This window comes from Pristis pectinata, chromosome 1, assembly GCF_009764475.1.
Source record: "Pristis pectinata isolate sPriPec2 chromosome 1, sPriPec2.1.pri, whole genome shotgun sequence".
Lineage (NCBI taxonomy): Eukaryota > Metazoa > Chordata > Chondrichthyes > Rhinopristiformes > Pristidae > Pristis > Pristis pectinata.
In genome coordinates, this window is record NC_067405.1 from 102,957,366 (window position 1) to 102,965,136 (window position 7,771).

The 7,771-nt window shown below is 39.0% G+C and overlaps 1 long non-coding RNA gene across 1 annotated transcript in view; it reads left to right on the forward strand.

Moving 5' to 3' along the window:
* Positions 1-6,449, forward strand: part of LOC127576637 (uncharacterized) — a 52,163-nt gene extending 45,714 nt beyond the window's left edge. Inside the window, exon 4 of the long non-coding RNA XR_007957262.1 lies at positions 6,329-6,449. This is a non-coding gene — a long non-coding RNA (uncharacterized LOC127576637). The remainder of the gene's footprint in view (positions 1-6,328) is intronic.
* The last annotated feature ends 1,322 nt before the right edge of the window (positions 6,450-7,771 follow it).

The window sequence follows — 7,771 nt, forward strand, 5'->3', positions numbered from 1 at the left end:
CACTCAATGTGTTTTAGTGTGAGAGTGCTGGAAATAGTAAGAAATGTTGATTGCCAAAAATTGAATAAATTATAATTAGAATGAAGATCATGTGGTTTGCCAGTGCCTCTGAGCCTTGTCGCCAGCAGAAACTGACTCCTCTTCATCATACTGAGAGTGGCAGACTGATTTTTAGTAGATATTTGAAAATACTAACTGTACAAAAAGACAGTTAAAATTGCTGCCACTAATCCCTCTGCCTCTTTCATGGTATAGTGTCAATAGGCTCTTCAGTATTGCTGCTCACGAAGGCAAATAATAGAGATGGAGCTACCAACAAAACATCCTTTTGTAAATGCAATCAACTCTCAACTAAAAAAAAATCAGAAGTCATATCACATGGTACACTCAGCTTTTAAAGGAACCTTAAACTCATGTACAAGACACTGCTTGCTTTTTGAAAAATAATAAATGCATACAAACCAGTAACTATTTACATACATAAAATTACAACATCAGTTTACTATTTACAAATTTGGAATTCACAGATACATATACACAATTATAAGTTTAACCAGTTATAATTTCACTCAGTCTCTGAACCTTTTCATCGACAATTTCATCCTCATATGTGATGAACCTTTTCATCACATATGAGGCATAATTAACAGCTCTGAAGTATCCAATCCAGGAACTGATGTGATCCAGTGGAATTTTCTCCAGATAGGCTTCAAATACATATGGCCTCATATCCTGTTCTGCAATTGTTATGCTTAACCTGCCTTCTTATCCATGCGTAACTATGAACATAATGGTTTGAAATGTGCTGATGGCTGGCCTGCAGGTCCATAGAGAACTCCAAATAGCTACAAAAGCACAGAAAGCACGAGAAATCAGACTTGCACACATCCAAGCTCATTCTCTCTGTCCGGGAGTCCAGGAGCATTCCATAAGTTACTGAGCTAAGGGGATAGATACACTTTTCATCTAGCTCCTTTGGCTTTATGTTAGGCATGAATGCCTCACTCACTGTTCATTGCAGGGTTGTGGTGGTGACCCGAGCAGGACCTTAGGAGTTGTTTGCTCCAAAAATTCAGTGTGGTTGTGGGGCTAGCACGGTTGGCTATCTTGGGGTACAGGCTAGGATCGATGCATTCTAACCCAATGTGTTATATATTCTAACAATCAACTGTTAACATTAAATTTAATTCAGGCTACTGGCACTAAGCAACTGCAAGTGTAGCTACAATTATACATTATACTTGGTATGTTACTGGATAGCATGAATACAGGTACAACAATCTCTATTTTGGTTTTTTTTCAAGTAGCTCCAACTTTGTGCCTCTGTTTTCACACCATCCTACATTCGTATGCCCACGCAGACTTTCCTCTTGCCTGATATTCCTTTCAAAGTCTCAAAATCATCTCTACTGACTTTCCCTTTCTGGATCGTCTCCAAGCTTTTAATACTGCCGTCACTCTTCAGTTTATCTTGCTGCACTCCGGCTTTGCTGTATTGGGCTGACGTGAGGAAACCAATACCTGCTGTGACATCCCTTACAGGAGATTTGGAGCTTTTGAACTGCTTCCATATTGCAAGGCAGTCTTCTCTTAACACCACCAACTCAGTCTGTGCTTGATCAGTCCATTCAGCCAGTCTCTCAACACAGAAGTCTTGTACATATAGACCTTTTCCCCAGAGCTCACCCAGTCTCATCTGCAGCGGAAACTTTTGTGTTAGTCTCAGTTAAAATTTATCTATTGCACTGCTCCAAGTGAACTTTTTGCCTTTCCATCTAATCTGTGGATTCTTGAATGGCGCAGCCATTGTTCCGAAACTCAGAAGAGCATGACAACATGAGAAGTAGGAGCAGCCCACACATCCTTTCAGGCCTGTTCTGTCATTCATCAAGATTAGAGCTGATCTGTGCCCTTTTCCAACACTATCCCCAAGTCTCTTAATTCCCTCAATATCCAGAAATCTATCAATCTTTGTTTTGAATAAACATAATGACTTGGTTTCTACAGCCACCCAGGGTAGAAAATTCCAAAGATTTACCACCCTCTGAGGGAGGAAATTTCTGCTCACCTCAGTCCTAAATGGCCCCTCTTTCTCAAACCTTGCCCTCTGATCCTGGATTCCTCAAGGAAAGCAGCATCCCTGCCTCTCGCCTGTCAAGCTCTTTAAACAATTTAGGAAGATTCAGTGGGATCTCCTCTCATTCTTCTAAAGTCTAAGGAGAACAATCCCAGTTTACACAATTTCTCCTCATATAGCAAATGTGCCATCCCTGGAATCAGTCCAGTGAATCTTTGCTGCACTCCCTCTATGACAAACACTTTGTTTTCTAGGTAAGCAGTCTAAACCGTACAAAGTACTCCAGATGCAGGCTCACCAAGGCTTAGTACAATTACAATAAGACTTGCTTACTCCTGTAATCCAGCCTCTCATAATAAGGGCTTTTATACCATTTGCTCTGCCCAACGCTTGCTACACTTGTGTATTCGCCTTCAGTGATTTGGGTACATGCACACCGAGGTCCCTTTGAACATCAACTATCCCTAATCTATCATTTAACAAACACTCTGCGTTTCTGTTACATTCACCAAACTGGATGACCACACATTTTTCACATTGTATACCTTGTGCCATGTTCTCACCCACTAGCTTGACATACAAATCCTCTTGAATCCTGTTTACATTCTGTTTTTGACTCACAATCCCACCTGATTTAATATCATCAGCACATTGGAAATATGGCATTTAGTTCTGTCAGCCAAATCGTTGATACGGTTTATGAATCACTGGGGCCCAAGCACTGATCCATGAGGTATCCCACTTGTCATAGCCTGGAAACCTGAGAAGGATCCATTTTCTCCCATTCTCTGCTTTCTGCCTAATAACCAGTTCTCAATCCATGTCAGCACATTACCCTCAATTCTATGTGCTCTAACCTTGTTAACCAGCCTTCCACACAGAATACTATCAAAATCCATCTGGAAGCCCAAATGCATCATACCCACTAGTTCCTCCTTATCAATTCTACTAGTCACATCCTCAAAGACCTCCAACAGATTTTCTTTTCATTAATCTGCGTTGACCTTGCTCAATCCTATTATTTTTTTTCAAGGTGTTCTGTTATTATATCCTTCACTTTAGATTCCAGCTTGTTCCCTACCACTGACTTTAGTGTAGTAAGTTGGTTGTCACCAGTTTTCTCTCTCCCTCTTTTCTTGAATAGAGGAGTCATATTTGCTACTCTCTGGTCCACAGGAACAATTCCAGAATCTACAGAACTGTAGAAGATGACAACTGGAGCATCCACCATCTCTAAAGCCACCTGTTTCAAATCTCCGCTATGTAGAATATCATTTATTGGCTTCCAGGCTCACCACACTTTTAGATATTTAAAATCCATCTCTTCCCTTGGTCAGATGAATGTTGCCACATAGTTAAAAGGCTTTGGTTTCACACTGAGCCAGGCACTAATAGAATTATATTCACACTTCTTGTGGTATCATTTAATTAGCCAGCAATAAAGGTAAATGTGCATCTTTACAGTAGTTTTCACTTAGCACATTAATTTCTGTGATAGCACAAAAGAGGTATTATTAGATTATGGATTTTTTTTATAAATGGTATTGCTTTGAAAGTACTTTACCCACAAGTGCATATTCTGTCCTGGACAATTATTTATGAATACATAAACAAACACAATAAACTGTCTTGCATAACAAATGATGCTTGTTTAAAAAAGTATTTTTCAACGTCTCCCACCATTTAGAATAATAAATAAAAAATCTAATGCCCACTATGCTTTTCTTATTTTCATCATCTCCTTTAACAAATTTCCCCTTGCATTCATTTTCAGAAGTGATGGACAGGATGTCCTGGCAATGTTGATGGGTGCTGACACTGCAATTCTTGCTGCAGTCACTGGGAGGTGCTGCAACTGTACTACTTGTTGCTTTTCTTTGGCACGATTCTCTAGTTTTAAGCTGCAAGTGGTAACTGAGTCAGCTCTGCACATTGCTGCTTTGCAGGAAACCAATTATTAATATCAGCAGAATAGAGAATTTGGGTGGCATAACATGATGCAAAATGGCAATGGTGCCTGCATAATACTGCTTCGAAGCTTGAATCCTTGCCATCACCATGATCACCCAGTTCCTCTGGAGGATTGTCCAACACTACCCTAGGTCTCAGCTCATGGGCTGCTGAAACCCTTATCCATGCCTTTTTTTACCTTAAGACACGACTATCCTAATAACCTCATTCAATTCTCTGTAAACTCGAGACCATTCAAAGCCACCGCTCTTCATTCCCTACTGCACACCATATTTCATTGACCCATCATCCTGTGCTTGCTGACCTATACTTTCTTCCAGTTAAGTAAGGGCCTCAATTTTAAAATTGTCATCCTTCTTTTCAAGTTGCCCCCATCTGCAATCTCCTTCAGCACTATTTCCCTGCAAGATATTTACAATAGTCTAATTCGGTCCTCTAAAGCATCCTCAAATTTAATAACTCCTCCCTTGCTCTTCATACTTTACCAGACTAAGCTCTGAAATTCCCTCCCTAAAGCTCTCTGCTTCTTTATCACTTTTTCCTTCTTTAAGATGTTTCTTAACTCCACCTCTTTAACCAAACTGGCTATCACACAGAAAACAGAGAGTTGGAATAAATGGGTCTTTTTCAAGTTGGAATTAGGTAACTAGTGGAGTACGGCAGGGATCAGTTCTTGTCCCACAGTTGTTCACTATTTATGCGAATGACCTGGAGGAAAGAATAATATGTAATATTTCCTAACTTGCTGATGACATGAAAATAGGTGGAAAGACATATTGTGACAAGGATACTATGATTCTGCAATGGGTTAAAGACAGATTGAGTGAGTGGGCAAAAGACTGGCAAATTAAGTTTAACATGAGGAAATGTGAGGTCATGCACCTCAGCAACAGAAATCAAAAGGCAGATTATCTAGATGGAGAGAGTCTGCACGTGAGAGAAGTTCAAAGGGACCCAGGTGTTCAAGTGCATGAATCACTTAAAGTAGTTAAGAGGGCTAACGGCATGCTGGCCTTTATTGCGAAGAATTAGAGTTTAAGAACAGGGAAGTGTTGTTACAAATGTACGGTGTGTTGGTGAGGCCATACCTGGAACACTGGGCACAGGTTTGGTCCCCTTACCTAAAAAAGGATAACGTAGCATTGGAGGCAGTCCAAAGATTCACCAGGCTAATTCCTGGGATGAGAGGGTTGTCTTATCATGCGAGGCTAAGCAGTTTGGATCATTACTCTTTAGAATGCAGAAGAATGAGGGGTATCCTGAGACATGTAGGATCCCGTGGGGGCTTGACAGTGTGTTGGGATGTTTTCGCTAGTGGGAGAATCTTGAACTAGAGGACATAGTTACAAGATAAGGAGCCAGTCATTTAAAACGGAGGTGCATAGACATTTCTTTTCACATAATTCTCTGGAATTCTCAACCCAGAGGGTTGTGGAAGTTAGATCATTATAAGTACTTAAGGCGGAGGTAGATATATTTTTGAAAGATTGTGGAATTGAGGGTTATGGGGAACTGGCACAGAAGCCAGCATGGATCAGCTGTCATCATATTGAATGGCAGGGCTGAGAGCTTACTCCTGTTCCTATTTTCTTGCCATAGAGTCATACAGACATAGAGTTACAGAGTTGTACAGCACAGAAATGTGCCCTTGTGTTGTGTTCTAATCTAATATGTACGCAACAAAATATGCACATTAGCTGAAAACCTGCTCACTTACTGTCAGTTTCGCATTAGCCAATGCATGTTTTTCTTGCTCCTCCTTCTTAAAACATTTTGAATTCAGGTCAATTGATGATAATTAATAGTTTGCTGTACAATATTTTTGTTTTGGATATGAGCTGGATATTCAGATTTTCAAAGATCCATTGAAGCTCAGACTAACAGGGCACAATATCATACACCATTGAAACCAGAGCTTACACTGTTCCAGCAAACATTGTTTTCTCCTCTACATTAAGACCAGACAAAGGGCTGAGGTAGTGGACAGAATATAATTAAGGTTTTAGCTGTGCATTCAGCGAACCATCTTCCCATTATGCTTTGCTCATATTGCAGTGACTTACCCGAAGGAGTGCTTGGAATATAAATGTGGTTCTGTTATTAGTTGCAGCCAGCCACAAATATCTGAGCCACTTAATTAAGTGGTTTAGTAATGTACAAGCGCTCAGTTCTGCTCTTCACACCTTACACAATGAAGTACTTATATTCCACGTGCAATCAGAAAAATAATAATTCATGGGATAATTACTATTTATGCCTTCTTTCGTTTTTTTTTAACAGGAGACACATCAATTCTTTTCTTGGATTTTGACACTGAAATCCAGCTAAAATGGATCGCATTACATTCGGATTTAATACTGAGTTTTAAAATTCTTTGTGTAGATGTGAAATTGCACCAAATGTACAGAACTAATGAATAATATTTAACGAAAAGATGAATTTCAGTTTCGGATTTTAAAGTAACTTCAAAACCTATTAATAGCAATGTGAAATTTGTGTCATTTGATGCCACAGATTCTGCCAAATCAAAAGTTGAAATTAATTTTGAAATTAGTTTGAAACTGCATTTTCAGAGAAAGTTAATTTTTTTACGCATTTTATTTCTTGGTTATCTGAGGAACAATACGCATTTGATTATAAAATTTATATCAGCGGTATTTCATTATTATTCTGCATTACAAAATATGTGAAAATATGGTAATATATGAACATTAATAAGAAAATTTTCAATTTTGGTTACATGGTTTAAAATACATTGGACAAAACTCAAAACAATTCTGAATATATTCTCTGTGCAATCTTTGTTCTACCGAATTGTACATTTTAATCAGCATTGTGACTGAAATAGTGAATGCACTGTTTGTCATCTTCCAAACAAACCCACCTATTGCAAGGTAGCAAGTGTATCCCTCTATTTAATAAAGAAAGGAAAAAAAACATGCAGCTAAAGACCATTTAGCCTGACATCATCAGTAGGGAAAATGCTCAAAGCGATAGCAGGGCACTTAGAAAATAACAATTAGGATCGGGCAGAGTTGGCATGGATTTATGAAAGGGAAATCATGTTTGACAAAGCCATTAGGGTTTTTTGAATTGTAACTAGAAGAATAGATAAAAGGAAGTAAGTACATTTGGTGCATTTGGACTTTTGGAACAAAATAAGGTGCCACATAAGATCTTACTAAACAAAATTAGATCACATGGGATTTGGAATAAAATATTGGCGTGGATTGAGAATTGGTTAATAAACAGACAATAGTGAGTAGGAATAAACAAGTCATTTTCAGATTGGCTGCTTGTGAATAGCTGTTCCTTGGACAAGGGAACAAAATGAAATAATAGAAAGCTGGATAGCAGGTTGAGTAGTGAGGAGGAGACAGAGGGGGCTTCAGGGGGATAGAGACAGGTTAGGTAAGTGGGTGAGGACATGGCAGATGGAAGATAATGTGAGGTTATCCTCTTTGGTAGACAAGATAGGAAAGTAGAATATTTTTTAAATAGTGGGAGATTGAAAGGTGTTGGTGTTGAGAGAAACCTGGGTTTCCCTGTATAAAAATTACTTACAGTTAACTTGCAGATCCAGCAAGCAATTCAGAGGGTCTTTATTGGTAGAAGATTTAAGTACAAGAATAAAGACATCGTTCTGCAAATACATAGGATTTTAGTGTGGCCACACAAGGAATATTGTGAACAGGTCTGGCCTCCCTACCAGAAAGGCAGTAC